This window comes from Hoplias malabaricus, chromosome X1, assembly GCF_029633855.1.
Source record: "Hoplias malabaricus isolate fHopMal1 chromosome X1, fHopMal1.hap1, whole genome shotgun sequence".
In the NCBI taxonomy this organism is placed as follows: Eukaryota; Metazoa; Chordata; class Actinopteri; order Characiformes; family Erythrinidae; genus Hoplias; species Hoplias malabaricus.
The window spans coordinates 6,516,925-6,535,993 of NC_089818.1; the positions used below are offsets into that span (position 1 = coordinate 6,516,925).

The 19,069-nt window shown below is 43.7% G+C and overlaps 1 protein-coding gene across 1 annotated transcript in view; it reads left to right on the forward strand.

Annotated features, from left to right (window-relative positions):
• The window catches only part of limk1a (LIM domain kinase 1a), a 73,033-nt gene that overhangs the window by 3,489 nt on the left and 50,475 nt on the right, over nucleotides 1–19,069 (forward strand). The window lies entirely within an intron of this gene.

Sequence of the window (19,069 nt, forward strand, 5' to 3'; positions counted from 1 at the left end):
TTTAAAAACTCCAGCAGCACTGCTGTGTCTGATCCACTCTCACCAACACAACACACACTAACACACCACCACCACGTCAGTGTCACTGCAGCGCTGAGAATGATCCACCACCACATCACACCTGCTCTGTGGGGGGCAAAGGGGGTTAAAGTACGCAGAGCATACACACAGACAAAATGTAACATGACAGAAATTGTTGAAGAATGTTGTGAACTTGTTTAAAGTTGTTGAGCTGAATGAACTCCGAGGTTCTGAAGTTCTAAAGCATTGTTATTTCACAGCGAGGAGGTTGAGGTTCATCTGTAACACTGTGAATGGGTTTTTGTTGTCATTGTTGTGTACCGCTTTGCTTTTGTACACGTCGTAGCACGGATTTGCATGTTTTACATAAAACAACAATTTTGTTTTTAGTTTAGTTTTGTGGAGCAGCTGCACATGAGCCTGCCATCACTGTGCTCAGTGCCAAGCGTCGTCTAGAAATCCCTGTGGAACCAGGGAGTGCTTGAGCACCATCAAGTTTCTCTGGAGGAGATGTTTGTGATCCAGAACTAAATCACTAACACCAGCACCTGACCTTTCTCAGGTTACTTGGCTGAAATCTACCAAATCCTCAGGAGAATGTTCTAACATGTCGTGTAATTCAGAATCCCAAAGGAGTAAATAGGTACTGCAGGTTCCTCTTAATGCTTTAGGAGAAATGTGAGATCTAACAGCTGTCAGAACACTGAAGCAATCCATATTACACAATGTAAGGTGAACAAATAAGTTTGGATTTTGAATTACGATTAGATTTTACACAGAAGTGCTTTAATACCTATTTGTACACATAATAAAGCATATTATAAGACCCTGAGCTAATCCTCCCAAACGGACCCCATGTGATAATCTCCCTCCGCTGACCCTGGTTCCCAGCAGAACTGAAAGATTTAAAAGCAGGATAATCAGCTCTCAGCAGGAGGCTGAGATTAGATTAGTAGATATCGCTGTACTTTTCAAACCAAAACAAATATATTTTGCTTGTCCCTCAGTTCTGTGGAATGTGGACGTTCAAGTGTCAAAGCCTCAGAAACAGCTCCATCAACAGCTCTGAGTTAACAATTTAAATGGAAAACAAACCACACAGTGTTTCCCACGCTAGCCACCCCCATAACCCCCAACAAAAAAGTGTTATCTTCAGTAATTAGCCGTATCCATCTTCCACACAGTGTCCCCAGCCTCGGGAGGGTGTGGGCAAACACGTTTATCCTCTGACACGTGAAGCCAACCCACCCGTTCTTTTCAAACAGCTGCTATTGCAAAACTGACCAGCTTAATGTTCTTGGGGGAACATACTCTGCCCAGATCTGTCACATCAGCCCACAGACACCTGTGATATCTAGCACTGTCAGTTGGCAGATGGGGGAGAGGGAAGTCCACCTCTCCACACCCAGAGAACCAGGCTGATTTTGCTGTCTAGGATCCTCGGCCTCGGACGCTGCATGCTCTTAAAAACAGGGTCAACTTTTTGAACCTTGTGTCACTTGTGAGCCCAATGGCACCTTCTCAGAATTGCTGCTCTACCCCCAAAATCTAGTAAACATTATAAAATAATTATAAACTTCAGCATTTTATTTAGTTATTTATTTTTATTCATTTATTTTGCATGTTCAAAGCAGGGCGGCACGGTGGTGTCGCAGTCACACAGCTCCAGGGGCCTGGAGGTTGTGGGTTCGATTCCCGCTCCGGGTGACTGTCTGTGAGGAGTGTGGTGTGTTCTCCCTGTGTCTGCGTGGGTTTCCTCCGGGTGACTGTCTGTGAGGAGTGTGGTGTGTTCTCCCTGTGTCTGCGTGGGTTTCCTCCAGGTGACTGTCTGTGAGGAGTGTGGTGTGTTCTCCCTGTGTCTGCGTGGGTTTCCTCCGGGTGACTGTCTGTGAGGAGTGTGGTGTGTTCTCCCTGTGTCTGCGTGGGTTTTCTCCGGGTGACTGTCTGTGAGGAGTGTGGTGTGTTCTCCCTGTGTCTGTGTTGGTTTTCTCCGGGTGACTGTCTGTGAGGAGTGTGGTGTGTTCTCCCTGTGTCTGTGTTGGTTTTCTCCGGGTGACTGTCTGTGAGGAGTGTTGTGTGTTCTCCCTGTGTCTGTGTTGGTTTTCTCCAGGTGACTGTCTGTGAGGAGTTGGTGTGTTCTCCCTGTGTCTGCGTGGGTTTCCTCCGGGTGACTGTCTGTGAGGAGTGTGGTGTGTTCTCCCTGTGTCTGTGTTGGTTTTCTCCGGGTGACTGTCTGTGAGGAGTGTGGTGTGTTCTCCCTGTGTCTGTGTTGGTTTTCTCCGGGTGACTGTCTGTGAGGAGTGTGGTGTGTTCTCCCTGTGTCTGTGTTGGTTTTCTCCGGGTGACTGTCTGTGAGGAGTGTTGTGTGTTCTCCCTGTGTCTGTGTTGGTTTTCTCCAGGTGACTGTCTGTGAGGAGTTGGTGTGTTCTCCCTGTGTCTGCGTGGGTTTCCTCCGGGTGCTCTGGTTTCCTCCCACAGTACAAAAACGTTGGTAGGTGGATTGGTGACTCAAAAGTGTCCGTAGGTGTGAGTGAATGTGTGTGTGTTTGTGTGTGTGTGTCTGTGTTGCCCTGTGAAGGTCTGGCGCCCCCTCCAGGGTGTATTCCCGCCTTGTGCCCAATGATTCCAGGTAGGCTCTGGACCCACCGCGGCCCTGAACTGGATAAGCGGTTATTGATAATGAATGAATGAATGTTCAAAGCACACCTCACACTTTACATTGTAATGAATGTGAATCAACCAGTTTTTTCTCCATAGAGCAGGCCCTCTGTATAGGATCATCCATGTTTTTTAATTAGTTTACATCTTGATTTAGACCAGGCCACAAGGGGTCAGTATAAATGCTGTTTGAAGATTTAGTTAGTTGTTTAAACTCAAATCAAATAAATACAAACTGCACTCTAGGTTTGTCCTGTTTATATATTTGTTTCCTACTTTGTATAGAACAGTGTATATTTGCTTCGAAAATGGACAACATTTGAACAGTGGAGGTCACATGTCCAAACAACTGTATAATGAGTCCCCACAAGTCCAACAATGACCCTTTGAAGTCATGGCTACGTACTGATTAAATTATAAGTAAAAACCAGATGATGTTATTTTCTTGTCATATGTTGAATGTTGTTGCCTTTCCATTGCGATGCCAGTCTTGGACATACATTATTTACATAACAGCCCCAAAGGAGGGGAAGTCTGCCGTGTATATTTACATACTGATGAGGAGAAATAAGGTCAGTGTCCCATGGAGGTTTTTCTTTTTTGCTGATTGGCCGAAATGTTGCTGAATACGTGATGATCCTGAATCTGAAGGATGTTGTGTAGTAGTTTGAGTGAATACAGTGTAATAGAGAGATGAAATATTAGAAGGTTGGATGTGAGCTGGTTTAACTATTTAAAGATATCCAAACCCACATTAGTATACATCACTGGATATTAAAATTACGCCTGTTATTGCTTTGATTGACTGAATTAATTTTTTAACTGTAATAGAGTGCAAAGCACAGCAGGTAGTGTCGCTGTCACACAGCTCCAGGGTCCTGTTGGCAGGGTCCTGCTGCTCCAAGCCACTGTCTGTGAGGAGTTTGGTGTGTTCTCCCTGTGTCCGTGTGGGTTTCCTCCCACAGTTCTTGGTAGATGGATTGGCGACTCAAAAGTGTCCGTGTGAGTGAATGTGAGCGTATGTGTCGCCCTGTGAAGGACTGGCGCCCCCTCCAGGGTGTGTTCCTGCCTTGCACCCAAACATTCCAGGTAGGCTCCTGACCCGCTGTGACCCTGAACTGGATAAGTGCTTACAGACAAACATTACGTGGCTTCTGGCCTGAAGTGTCCTTTAAAAAAAATTGGAGGAGGCACTTAGGCATCACACTTGCTGACAATGCTTGTCTTTGGCGATAGGTGCCCTTCTTTTGACTTGAGCACCTGCCTCCAAAAATGTCTGTGCACATGCCCGCCCCCCCACACCCACCCCCTGGCCCACACAAACACACACACACACACACACACACACAAATGCTTTAACAGGTAGTGCATATAGCTTTTCCAGAAGATTAGAACTCCCTGTAATACCTTTGCTTGCAGAAGAAACATTGGTTGAGAATACATTGGTCTCCAAACATTGCCACATGTTGTATGCATCTCCGAAAACTTTACCATCATCATGATTCATCTGGAGGCTTCAAATGTTTATGCAGCTTTGCTCTTAGCCTGGAGTGTTTAATCAGCCTCCAGATGACCCTGGAAGGAATGTCCAACACCTGATAAAACGCTGTACAGTTGAAGGAAATTGGGGCCCACTGCAGCTCCACAACACAAACCCCATTAACCCACTAGAGCTGTGCTCCCCAAACTCAAACGGTGCTTTTACATTTACCTTTAACATGTGCCCTCACTGACATTCAACCACAAAACTGTACCAAAAATTAATAAAAGTAAGGAATGTGTTTATTTCTCGTTTTTCCACTGCTTCCACGGAGCCCAGCTTTAACAGGATCAGGGTTCAAGTTGCTCTGATGTTTCTGAATGAACTACTTTCTGCTCCACAGAGTGGGTCGCCTACATTTAGGTTTTGAATAAATTTACTACAGAGATTCTACTTCAGGCCACTAGGTGTCACTATAATTGATGTATTCATAACAGGGAGAAGAATCATGTCTGATTGTTCCTTTAACACCTGGCTGTACCCAGGAACCGCCTGTACAGGATGAAGCAGATAGAGATAATAAATAAATGAACAAACAAAATAACAAGATTTAAACAAGTTTAATCTGAACGTGATATGCAAGGTGTAAACAGGTTGTGTTTGTCTTATTTGTGCCTGTTTTGTTTGCTGTGCTGAGTGATAAGAGCGCAAGTCAATATACACAATATAATTGTATATATTCAGTTAACTATAATACAGTTAATTGAACATTTTACCTTGTTTACAGTTAAAGAAGGATCATTTTCTATCCATCCTTCGTCTATAACCGTTTATCCAGTTCAGGGTCACGGTGGGTCCGGAGCCTACCCGGAATCACGCCCCGAGGCTTTAAAAAAAAGCGACAAGTTATCGGTTGTAATATAAGCTAAAACTCCAATATCGACCTAAAAATATCCACATATCAGCAAATAATATATCGGACCAATATATTGTGCATAACTAATTAAAGTAGTCACATGACTACAGTGCAGTGGTGTGGTTTTAAACGTACAGTACATGAACACACAGTGGGGATGTATTAACAGAATTAAAATAAAAATGTATATAATTCATCAATCCATCCATCCATTATCTGTAATCGCTTATCAAATTGAGGGTCAACGTGGGTCTAGAGCCTACCTGGAATAATTGGGCGCAAGGTGGGAATACACCCTGGAGGGGGCACCAGTCCTTCACAGGGTGACAAACACACTCACACATTCACTCACACCTACGGACACTTTTGAGTCGCCAGCCCACCTACCAACGTGTGTTTTTGGACTGTGGGAGGAAACCGGACAGACATTCACCCAGAGGAAACCCACGCAGACACAGGGAGAACACACCACACTCCTCACAGACAGTCACCCGGAGGAAACCCACGCAGACACAGAGAGAACACACCACACTCCTCACAGACAGTCACCCGGAGGAAACCCATGCGGACACAGAGAGAACACATCACACTCCTCACAGACAGTCACCCGGAGCGGGTGAGAGAGGGTTCTGTGTGACTGTGACATCTACCTGCTGCGCCACCGTGTGTGTGTGTGCATGTGCGTGCGTGCGTCTGTGTGTGTGTGCGTGTGTGCGTGTCCTTCACTTCCTTAGCAGCGTTGACTGACCGTGCTGTTGTCCCCCTCCCACCGGAAGATAGTGGTCCGCAGGTGTTTGCGTAGCACACACCACATCAGCAGCTCACGTCTGTAAAGTAACACCCACATCTGACCACAGGCGGAAGGCTAACTTCCTTCAGAACTGTTGCTGGCCTCTGTGGTGGACACCATCTTCCCCATAAGCTCGCTGTCAGTAAGGCTCTGGTTACAGAACACAGCTCACTGTCGGCTTTGTTAATCTCTGTTCTGCATATTAGCCTCTAAGGGGAATTCCACTAAAATTTCTGCATGATTATATAGTCCAGAGGAAAGAAAAATCACAAAGATCTCCTTAATATCTGTAGTTCCTCCTAGACAACCTAGATCAGATGGTAAGACCTGCTGCTCACAGATGCTTCTCCTGAGAGATTACGGAGGGCTTTGTCTTACGAGTCTTCTCTGGAGTCTTAGTGGAGATGCTCAGTTTTGCCAGATGAACTAATCCCTATTCTCTAATTTAGCTTGCTTTCTTTTGCCTCCTCATTTTCCACCTAAGGAATTTTAAGTGCATCCCCATTTAGTCACCTGCCCCATTACAGATCAACCTATGAGCAGTAACATTCACATCTGGGTGTTCTTACACTGGAAGTAAAAATTTGGAGAAGTTTACAGTTGTGGTGAATGGGACCAGACGTCCGGAGAATGAATCATGTTTACAGATGTGCTCCGTGCTATTTCATAAACACCTGTTTGTGTTGAATTTTGAGCTGAAGGTAAATGTATGTAAAAGGAGTAGAGACAGTTGCCGTGAGGAGGTTTGAGAAGTTAAGTGCAGCACAGCGTTTTTCTAAAATGGCTGACCACAACACATTCCTGTTTATAGCTCATAGCTTTATAGGTCAGATTGCACCTTAAACCACATCAGGAGTCCTACACCCACAGTCCACACACACATTGGTAGGTGGAGTGGCTGTGTAATATTGTCCACGTGTGTGAACGTACAAGAGTGACTGGGTAAGTGTGTGAAACTCTCCGCAGGTGGAGTGTGAGAGTGAGTGTATGTGATGCCCTGTGATGAACTGATTCTGTGTCCAAGGTATGTTCCTCTCTTGCATACAAAGCTGTTACAGAAGATGAACGAATGTATGAATGAATAAATGAACAAATAGGTGCTTTATTTTAATCCAGCTTTTTCCAGTTGGACCAGAGTCTTATTTGTCAGAATGTTTGTGAAATTCAATTGGATGGTGGCAGATATGAGAAGCACATCTCTCCACCTCAAAGCAGTTACTGCTTCCTGACCCTCTGTAATTAGATAAAGGATGAGCTTGGAGGGGAGAGCTGTGTTTGCCCAGATATTCCTCCCGAATATTAGTATTCAAATATTACTAGGACGATGCCATGTTTATCCTCCTTCTCCTGCTTTTAGCTTCACACTTACCATGCCATCTGTTCAAACACATACACACACACACACACACACACACACACAAAAGCCCAACCAACAAAGTCAGAAGATTTTGTTAAGAATCTTATTTACACATGTCTCCCTTACAACGATATTTCGGTCATAACACATTTGCTGTGTGTGAAGTTTGTTTTAGTGTTAGCACTGTTGCTACAAGGCTAATATTGCTATTAGAAAGGGAAAACTATTCCAGAAGTTAGCATAATGCTAACTGTCTGATTTAACGACCCGGTCTCACACTCACTCTGATATAGTCACATATATTTGACATTTTATGCGACAATATCACGATCATAAGTGAATGGGTAATTACCATAAAAACCGTTATATCAGTGCCCCCTGTTATGCGACAGTTATGCGACAGTAACACGACAACACTTCCTCATTTCAGGCGTCATTACCATCCGTCAATACCACAGTCTTATTTTTATTTACAGAAAATATAATGTTAAAATATCAAAGCAAATAACGGCTACAGAAATGTCCTTTTCAGTATTAACTCTTTGAAAATTAGTCAAAATAACGTTAAGTGAAAGAAATGATCTCGTTAGGGTTAAAGCTAAAGTAGGACACCAGTAATAAACATTGCTTAGGAGAAATATTATAATAAAATACTTTATGCCTTTGTTGGAATAACAGCCTATGTTATGTGGCTTATATATATTATGCCTTTTTCTATGTTATATCAGTAATGACGACTGTAATGAGGAGGAGTTTTCCTGTTACTGTCACATAGTGTTTCTATGGTAATTACCCATTCACTTATGATTGTGATATTGTCACATAAAATGTCAAAAATATGCCACTATGTCACTAATTACAGACCCCTATATATGTGACTATATCAGAGTGAGTGTGAGACCGGGTTGGATTTAACACATTAAATACCATGCTGAGTTAATTCAGGGGTTAAAATGAAATAGTTTGTGAGAATGTGGATTACAGAGATCTGTATAAAACAGGAACAGTGTTTGCTAGGAACCAGGTCTATGCCACACAGCTATTTTATTTACTAACAAATATCAGTGACTACAGTTGCTTTCTTAATTTTAATCGTGGATACAGAACACACAAGTAGGTTTCAAAACAATAAGTTGATTAATTCCAACATTATATGGGTTTGGGTCATGTCACTGTGCGGTGAGCATCATGCTAAGAACATTTACATTCCATAACTTTTAGCTTTAATCCTAAAATAACAAACCAGGCCACATTAGTACAAACCGGATTCCAAAAAAGTCAGGACACTAAACACATTGTGAATAAAAACTAAATGCAATGATGTGGAGGTGCCAACATCTAATATTTTATTCAGAATAGAACACAAATCACAGATCAAAAGTTTAAACTGAGAGAATGTATCATTTTAAGGGAAAAATATGTTGTTTCAAAATTTCATGGCGTCAACAAATCCCAAAAATGTTGGGACAAGGCCATTTTTTACCACTGTGTGGCATCCCCCCTTCTTCTTACAACACTCAACAGACGTCTGGGGACAGAGGAGACCAGTTTCTCAAGTTTAGAAATAGGAATGCTCTCCCTTTCATGTCTAATACAGGCCTCTAACTGTTCAATCGTCTTGGGCCTTCTTTGTCGCACCTTCCTCTTTATGATGCACCAAATGTTCTCTACAGGTGAAAGATCTGGACTGCAGGTTGGCCATTTCAGTCCCCGGATCCTTCTCCTACGTAGCCATGATGTTGTGATTGCTGCAGAATGTGGTCTGGCATTATCTTGTTGAAAAATGCAGGGTCTTCCCTGAAAGAGATGACGTCTAGATGGGAGCATATGTTGTTCTAGAACCTGAACATGGTTCTCTTCATTAATGGTGCCTTTCCAGACATGCAAGCTGCCCATGCCACAAGCACTCATGCAACCCCATACCATCAGTGATGCAGGCTTCTGAACGGAGCGTTGATAACAACTTGGGTTATCCTTGTCCTCTCTGGTCCAGATGACATGGCGTCCAAGTGTTCCATAAAGAACTTCAAATCGTGACCCCTCTGACCACAGAACAGTCTTCCATTTTGCCACACTCCATTTTAAAAGACCCCTGGCCCAGTGCAAACGTCTGAGCTTGTGGAGCTTGCTTAGAAATGGCTTCCTCTTTGCACTGTAGAGTTTCAGCTGGCAATGGCGGATGGCACGGTGGATTGTGTTCACTGACAATGTTTTCTGGAAGTATTCCTGAGCCCATTCTGTTATTTCCTTGACAGTGGCGTTCCTGTTTGAGGTGCAGTGACGTATCAGGGCCCGGAGATCACGAGTTTTACGGCCTTGACCCTTACGCACAGCAATTGTTCCAGATTCTCTGAATCTTTTGATGATGTTATCAATGGTTGATGATGATAACTTACAAGTCCTTGCTATTTTACGCTGGGTAACACCATTCTGGTATCGCTGCACTATCTTTCTGCGTAACAATGGTGGAATTGGTGATACTCTTACCATCTTGGCTTCAGAGAGACACTGACACTCTGAGAAGCTCTTTTTATACCCAATCATGTTGTCAATTGACTTAATTAGTGTTAATTGGTCTTCCAGCTGTTCGTTATATGCTCAATTTCCTTTTTCCAGCCACTTATTGCTACTTGTTCCAACTTTTTTGGGATTTGTTGACACTGTAAAATTTTGAATCAACATATTTTTCCTTTAAAATGTTACATTTACTCAGATTAAACTTTTGATCTGTCATCTATGATCTATTACAAATAAAATATTGACATTTGGCATCTCCACATCATTGCATTCAGTTTGTAGTCACAATTTTTTTTTAGTGTCCCAACTTTTTTGGAATTCGGTTTTTATGTTGTTAACTACATAGATACGGCACACATTCAAATCTCGATGGCAAGAGCATGGTTGGTCCACTGAGGGTAAATTTGGAGGTCAACTGGTGTTTTGCACAGTGTTTTTGACAGTATGTCTTGGCACTTTTTCATTCACACTCCAAATTACCAATTTTTCCTTCATTACCTCCTTTTTGTATTCTTTGTAAATTAATTATAACTTTAATCCAGCACATTGTTATTAATTTTATTATTAATAATTAATATCTCTTATAGTTTTTGCCAGTATTTGCATTAGTTTAATTTCCTGAAAAAAAGACTGTGAATTTCAAACCAGTTTGAGGAGATCAAAAACTAGTTAGGTGTTAGATCTAGTTAGATCAGGACAGTAACCTGAGCAGTCCAGCTGTGGCCCAGCAGTGGCATGTAGTCAGCAGGGTACCAACCGGACAGTGGACTGATATATGCTCGCTGTCTAGATTCTATTTTCTTGATAGCAATAAGCAAGTATGTCTGTGGTGCTGTGGTCAAACTGTCTTAAACAGACAAGACTGTGGCTTTTCCTGTTTAAGAGAGAACTCTCTGGAAGTCATCCCCTGAAATATTTGCCTAAGGATGTGATGTGATGTTGGTGTTGGGCAGAGAAGTTTCTTTCGGCTTTGCTCTGGTCCTCGAAGACTGTGCCTGATCTTTTGAAATTGCCTTACTTTTATGGCACTGAGTCTGTAAATGGTTGTCTATAGGCTGTGGAACTGGCAGAGAGCTTAAAACTGAAGTAAAGCCAAGCCTGGGCTACAGGGGCAAGAGATTTGGAGAGGACATCTGGGTCAGAGAGAGAGAAAGAAAGAGAGCGAGAGCGAGAGAGAGAGAGAGAGAGAGAGAGAGAGAGAGAGAGAGAGAGAGAATGCAGATGAAACTCACATCTGTCAGTTTCAGCAGGGGGTGGATGAATTTAAAGAGGCGTATTTGGCCATAGGCATCACATGAACCTTTGATATGTACAAAAACTTCATCTCCATTCCAGAGTCCATCTGGAGTGGGGCAGTAATGATTATTTAATCATTCATTTGATAAAGAAATATTTCAATCATTCATTCATTGTCTGTAACCCTTATCCAGTTCAGGGTCGCGGTGGTGGGCCCAGAGCCTACCTAGAATCATTGGGCACAAGGCAGGAACACACCCTGGAGGGGCCGCTAGTCCTTCACAGGGCGACACATTCACTCACACCTATGGACACTTTTGAGTTGCTAATCCTACCAATGTATGTTTTTGGACTGTGGGAGGAAACCGGAGCACCCAGAGGAAACCCACGCAGACACAGAGAGAACACACCACACTCCTCACAGACAGTCACCCGGAGGAAACCCACGCAGACACAGAGAGAACACACCACACTCCTCACAGACAGTCACACGGAGGAAACCCACACAGACACAGGGAGAACACACCACACTCCTCACAGACAGTCACCCGGAGGAAACCCACGCAGAAACAGAGAACACACCATACTCCTCACAGACAGTCACCCGGAGGAAACCCACGCAGAAACAGAGAGAACACACCACACTCCTCACAGACAGTCACCCGGAGGAAACCCACGCAGACACAGAGAGAACACACCACACTCCTCACAGACAGTCACCCGGAGGAAACCCACGCAGAAACAGAGAACACACCATACTCCTCACAGACAGTCACCCGGAGGAAACCCACGCAGAAACAGAGAACACACCATACTCCTCACAGACAGTCACCCAGAGGAAACCCACGCAGACACAGAGAGAACACACCACACTCCTCACAGACAGTCACACGGAGGAAACCCACACAGACACAGGGAGAACACACCACACTCCTCACAGACAGTCACCCGGAGGAAACCCACGCAGAAACAGAGAACACACCATACTCCTCACAGACAGTCACCCAGAGGAAACCCACGCAGACACAGAGAGAACACACCACACTCCTCACAGACAGTCACACGGAGGAAACCCACACAGACACAGGGAGAACACACCACACTCCTCACAGACAGTCACCCGGAGGAAACCCACGCAGAAACAGAGAACACACCATACTCCTCACAGACAGTCACCCGGAGGAAACCCACGCAGAAACAGAGAGAACACACCACACTCCTCACAGACAGTCACCCGGAGGAAACCCACGCAGACACAGGGAGAACACACCAACTCCTCACAGACAGTCACCCGGAGGAAACCCACGCAGACACAGAGAGAACACACCACACTCCTCACAGACAGTCACCCGGAGGAAACCCACGCAGAAACAGAGAACACACCACACTCCTCACAGACAGTCACCCGGAGGAAACCCACGCAGACACAGGGAGAACACACCACACTCCTCACAGACAGTCACCCGGAGGAAACCCACGCAGAAACAGAGAACACACCACACTCCTCACAGACAGTCACCTGCAGGAAACCCACGCAGAAACAGAGAGAACACACCACACTCCTCACAGACAGTCACCCGGAGTGGGACTTGAACCCACAGTCTCCAGGTTCCTCGAGCTGTGTGACTGTGACACTACGTGCTGCGCCACTGTTCTGCCCTTTGTTTAAAATTTAAATTTAAACTTTAAAAATTAAGAATGTAGCATTTTGTTTCGCGCTGGTGTTTTTTGTGGAATGCATTTGCTCTGTCTGGACATCAGAATTTTCCCTCGGCACAGCCAGAAAATGGCAGGAACCATAGATATGTGAAAGAATTCAATAAGACTTTAAACGAGTCCTTTATTAGGCAGGGTCACATGAAATGTTGCCTGAAACTTGCATGAAATATCAGATTGTCCTTAAATGTGTTATTATACAAACCTCCTGGAGAATCGGTTCTCCTTTTGCAGCCCTTTTTCTGATTGCTGTTTGCATGAAGGTGCCACTGCTGTCTCCACATTCTCAGAGGGTTGGTCAGCTGTCAAAATGTTTAATTTGACCCAGTTTGGGAAGTTTGGGAATTGTGTGATGGAGAGATTTTCTGCAACTTTTTCTCATTTGAAATCTGCTGCTTGAGAAAAGGCAGTGTGTGTTTGTGTGTGTGCGTGCGTGTGTGTGTGCGTGCGTGTGTGTGCATCAGGAAACATTAAGAATTTCATTGCCCCTCTGTTTTGCATGGTGCAGAGCAGAGCCTGTGGCCAAGAGATGAACTTTCCTTCACTGAAAGAAAGGAGAGGTCTGAGTGAAAACTACTCAGTTTATTTGGGTCCTCAAAGACGTCCCTTTAGTGGAAAAACACAGCAGTCCTGGGAGAGAGGGAGCGGGGCTTTAACTTCATGGGAAAATGGAGCTTAGCCAGAGTGGCTTCTTCCAGATTCCACATTCCCGGACAGCAAAAAAAAAAAAAAAAAAAACAAGGCTTAGTACAAGCACAACACACCACCACCACGAGAATGACCCACCACTTAAATAATACCTGCTGAGCGTATGGAGAGTGAGTGGAGAAACGAGGGGCTCTGTTTAATGATTTGGCATATTACTAATGCACTCTAAGCACTGACCAATGAGTCCTGTCCACTGCTCTCTCTCTTTAGCAGGACTGCAGTGTTTTCTGCAGAGATGCTGAGTCACTCCGAGCTCTGAATACAGTGAGGATTTCATGTACTTGGTCAGATAACGGCTTCAGCTCCTCACTCACTGTGGAAAATGCAAATCAGTGACTATTTAAGGCATTGGTTGTTCTCCAGGTCTTCCAGACTTTGGTGCTGCATTGCCATTGCAAACAATTTCATCAGCATCTACTGTGTGTCCTGACTCATCTCTATGAGAGGCAGATGACACATTCATAAATATACCCTGTTCAGTGCATGTTCATATTGATGAAATGAAAGAAGACCGATAAAACAAGCTGTTCTGTTTCTGCACCATTTCTGACATCAAGTACGGAGACTTTAAAATTGCCCCACCCCCTCGTCTGAGTGTGTCCAATCACAGCGCTGGACCTGCATTTGTGAGCGCGCAAAGACGAGGTTAAAAGCAGCAAAACAGGCACAACAGGCGCAGAGAAATAAGAGCACTGAGTGAATGGTGAATGTGAGAACAGAGCGAAAAAGGCTAAAAAACAGAGCTTCAGCTCCTAAAAGCTCTGTAAAGGGTTGTTTAGACAGGGGGAGAATGCAGTGGGGCGGGTGGGGTTTTGATCCAGAACTGTGTTCCACTGTGGATATCACATTTGTGTTGTTATAGTCTCTAAATGGACAGCCATTTACTGATACATCAGAGTGACTTCACTGCATTAAAAAAACACATGATTAGAGGTTTTGGGCATCCACCGTGTTTCTGTTTTTTTGTTTCGGACTGACTGGCATCAGCTGACCATGAAAAACGGGGGAACTACAGGTCTGCAAGAGTTTAAAGAGTTTAAATCACTTCATCTGATGCTCGTCAGAGAGAGACATAAGAGAAGTTAGCTCTAGAAATCAACCCAAGAGCATTGAAAAGAGACTGAGAAATGTCCCTGTGGCCTCAAAGAGGAAGGTAAGCGATGATTACAAACAGATCTTGAGTTAAATATCAGTGGACCTTTACATTTCTTTCTAAAATTGATTTGCCTTTCGGGCCTCTAGACTAGATGCTGAACCAAAGCTGGAGGTCCACTGGTCCACAGCCAAGTGGGGACTTTATGAACCTGTCGGGAATGGGTGTTGTGACTGTGGCTCATTAGCGGCAACAGAAAGTTCAGGCTTTTTATTTCATGGTAGAGATTATACAAGCTGCGCATCAACTTCTGAACACCTGTGTTCACAAGTGGTGTCTCCTGCTCGGCTTCCTCTCTTTTTTGCAGTTGGAACTGACTCTAAAGTCATGAGAGCGCTAACTGTATGGAAGTAAACAAAGCGAAAGTGCTACAAACCTAAGCAGCTCGAATTCAAACAGTGAATATAACTTAGACAATTTAAATTGCAGCCATGTACAGGCAGTATTTTTGGCCTTCTAATGATATTTCAGGGTTTATGAAGCCTACTGACTCATTACTTAACTATAATCACCCAGGCTTATTGAACCATAGCTCCTATGAACAGAGTATAAAGGAAGGGGGGAGGGAGAGGGAGGGCGGGATATCCCTGCATGTCACGGGGTCACAACTGCTCCCAAGGAAGCTCTGAATGAACACAGAACAGGAAATGATAGCAGATAGCTGCCCTCAGAATGTAACAAAAGCTCAAAGGCAGCCGAGAGCGCGAGAGACAAGAGAACACATGAACTGCTCTCTGACAGTTGTGGTCTGGTTTTAGAGCTTACTCTCGTACCCTTAGCTTCATCATGAACCTGCTTCCGCAAACTCATAAAACGGTCCTGGCACTCAGAGGGGCCATGTCTCGGAGGGACCAGCGCTACAGGAGCCAGCCTCGAGGCAAAAAGTGAGTCTGATGAAGGGTGTTTTTTCTCATTATGGATTTGGTAGCAACTTTGAGACTGACTTGTACTGATTATCGTATTGTTGGTGTAGCACCTGATACGATACTGATGCTGGTGGAAGAGTGACAGTGAGAGAGCGAGGACCTGTACCAGTGAGTTAGAACCAGCCATGCTAGCAGCTCTGAATTATTTGGATCCTGTGTTATCCCTGAACTGATATTGTGTGGTACTGTATGCGTGTGATATTATCTGAAAAGGTCAGTTGCTAAAGGGAGTTCAGAGCTGAAGCTACACTTCCCTTTTTACAAACCACAACATACATTTTTCAGGTGGTTTGAAAAAAGTCCCCATGAGAATCAGAGATCCCTCCATGAATTCGAGTGTCTACTACCACCATGAGATGTCATCTTTGTGCCGGGGTCAGTCTCAGTCTGAGTATGAATTTGTTCTGCTGCTAAACCGTTTGGTCTCTTTGGGTTTGCCTGAGGCTTAGATCTTTGGTTCTGTGTCATGAGGACAAGGCCCAGTGTCCCTGGGTCAATAGAATTTGAATCCCATAACATTGGTATGGTTATGTTTGAAGAGTAAAGTGACTGTGGTAGGAGTAGAAGGCTTTCTGAGGCTTGTGTGCTGAGTAAGGCTAAAGGTTATACAGTTTATAGATTTTCACTTGTGGTAAAGACACAGCAGAAGTCTGTGGTATGAAACTTTTCAGTCTTTTACAGGAACATAGGTCACACTGGTGCTGTATGTACAGCGAAAAACAACCAATCAGAATCACCTTGACTGAGAGAGGCAGAAGAAAGTGCGAATGAATTCTCTAAGGGTAGTGATCACAGCATACGTCCGGAATTCTGCAAGAATTGCATAAGTGTTGCATAAGTGAATAAGAGAATAAGTGAATGTGTATAAAATAATGTTCATGCAGTGTAACAGTTTTCAGTTGCAGGGAGACAGACACAACAAATACAGTTAATATGCTAATAACGGTCAGCTGAGCCAATCATAACAATTTGATATGGTGTGGTCGGTTCACTAGAGAGAGCGAGAGGAACATGAGAGTGAGGACAGTGTGTCAGATAAGTGAGTGTCTATAAATGGACAGCCAGTTCTGGTTATCGCTCCTGAGGCTGATTCTACAAAAGCGGGTCTTGCAGAGTCTCAAAGCAGACTTCCTAACGTCTTCTCTTCAGGCTGTGGAGGAATTTCTGGCTTCTTTTTGCCTTCTTTGTCCTCTTTGTGTTTGTTGGAAAAACATTAAACAAGTTGATGACTGTCTTGTGAAAAAAATCATACCTGCATCATATGTCATTTGGTAGGAGCAAGGGAACTGAACCTCAGTGTTTATATAATCAAGAGTATCAAGTATAAATATCATATTCTGGTGTCACCCAGCCACTCCCTTCTCCCTGTGTCCCCTAACGTTCTCTGAAATATTGAACACATGTCCTTATTCATTTCCTGAATATTGTGAGCTGGGACGTAAAACAAAGCAGGTGATCTTCATTGGATTACTGCCGACCTTGTGCAAAAAGAAATGAAATGTTCCCAGATTAAATCCCTCCCGGTCCTTATGCTGACGCATGGCAGAGACAGAGGAATTAAACCTGCAGGAAGATGGAGATTTACTAGGCAGATGTCTGTCACAGAACACAGACACTGCAGAAATCTCTCCAGATCTGCGCTTTCACAACCAGCTCCTCACAGACTTTTAGAAATGGCGAACACAGGCTCTGTCCTTTAAATTTAAATCATTGTGAATAGGCGTCTTACACACACACTAACACACCCCTCAGCTCCTGCGATTACGGACAGTGAAGGTTCACCTTGTTTATGTTTTGAGTAAGAGTTTGACCTGCCCTTTGGTGGACACTTCAGGCCCATCACATCACTGATTGACTCACAAGAACTGATTCTGGGTGAGATTCAGACTTCACCGTGACACTGATCAGTATGAAGGACTTACAGACGTTGAATGAAATAAATAATTAATTAATAATTGAATGAACAAATGAATGAACAACATTTTGGGACCTGTGACAACACCAATAGCTATAGTTATGTATAGAGCCAATGTACGTCCGCAAATGTACAGTATCTACAGTACGATATATTCTACATCTCATTTAATGTTCATATTAGGGCTGTCCAGAATACCGTGTTTTGGGCTTTGGAGCTTCGGCCGTGATAGTCAGCGAATATTCGAATACTCGGAGAGTGTGGTGGTGTTTATTTTTAACAAAATTAACAAAATCCGCTTCACCCGCTACGCTCTCTAGCCTGCTAACTAGCTCGCTAACTAAGGGCACAGAGTGTACGCAATTTAATTTAACCAGTTTGAGTGGAGGTGCTCTAATTCCAGGTACAAAGCTGACAAAATGAACTGTGGCGTCGCCTCGCGTTGTTGTAAGTGTGTTTTAGTGTGTTAGGCTGTTTTATATGATTGAGTTTTAGGCTTAATTTGCACAAAGACTTTTATGTTTTTACTGCTGGAGCCTGAATGTAGTGGAGTGTTGCCTTTATCGATAATCACATTTATCCAAAAAATTTGAAACTGAATACATACCCTATGAACAGATATCTAAATACTCGAATACTTGGGGCCCTATTGTTCAGAGAATCAGCTCTCAGAGCCTACTGTAAAAATTAAAGCTGCACTTTGGCTCCCAGCATAGCTCCGCTCGCTGAGTGGTTTGCTAAACCATATGCTACATCGTGCCACTAAGGGCACAGAGTGTACACAAATAAACCAGAGCTTCTTTGTGGTGTAAAGCTGACAAAATGAACTGTAGCTTTGCCATGCTTCGCTGTAAGTAGGTGGTAGTGGCGTGGGGCTGTTTTAGGCTTCGTTCAAGGCTTTAACATCGACAAGATTGAATGTGGAGTGGAGGGTTGCCTTTATCACCACATTTATCTAAAAAAAAGAATATACGAATCTCAAAATTATAAACCAAATACATACCCAATGAACAAATATCTGAATACTCTGAATATTTGGGGCCAGCTATTGTTCAGAGAATCAGCTCTCGGTGCCTGCTATAAAAATTAAAGCTGCACTTTGGCTCCCAGCATAGCTCCGCTCGCTGAGTGGTTTGCTAAATTATGCGCTACACAATGCCACTAAGGGCACAGAATGTACACAAATAAACCAGAGCTTCTTTGTGGTGTAAAGCTGACAAAAAACGAACTGTAGCTTTGCCATGCTTCGTTGTAAATAGGTGGTGGTGGCGTGGGGCTGTTTTAGGCTTCGTTCAAGGCTTTAACGTCGACAAGATTGAATGTGGAGTGGAGGGTTGCCTTTATCACCACATTTATCTAAAAAAAAGAATATACGAATATCTGAATGTTCACGGCCATGTGTGTTTTATTTTATTGATTTCATACTTATTTTAATTTGTTCTTTCATTGCATTTTTTTTTTTTTGTGAATGCACCGCCAGGATTCATGCTCAGTTTCACTGTACTCCGTGGAACACCATTCAGAGGATCTGTTCTTCTTTTTAAAACATTTTTTAATAGCTTTGCTACAGATGTCTCTATTTGGATGTTTTAATTTAATTTCATGAGGTAACTAATCAGCAGGAGCCTTCAGAGATGGACGTCTGGTCCCTACCACCGCTCAGTGACTTGTTTCAC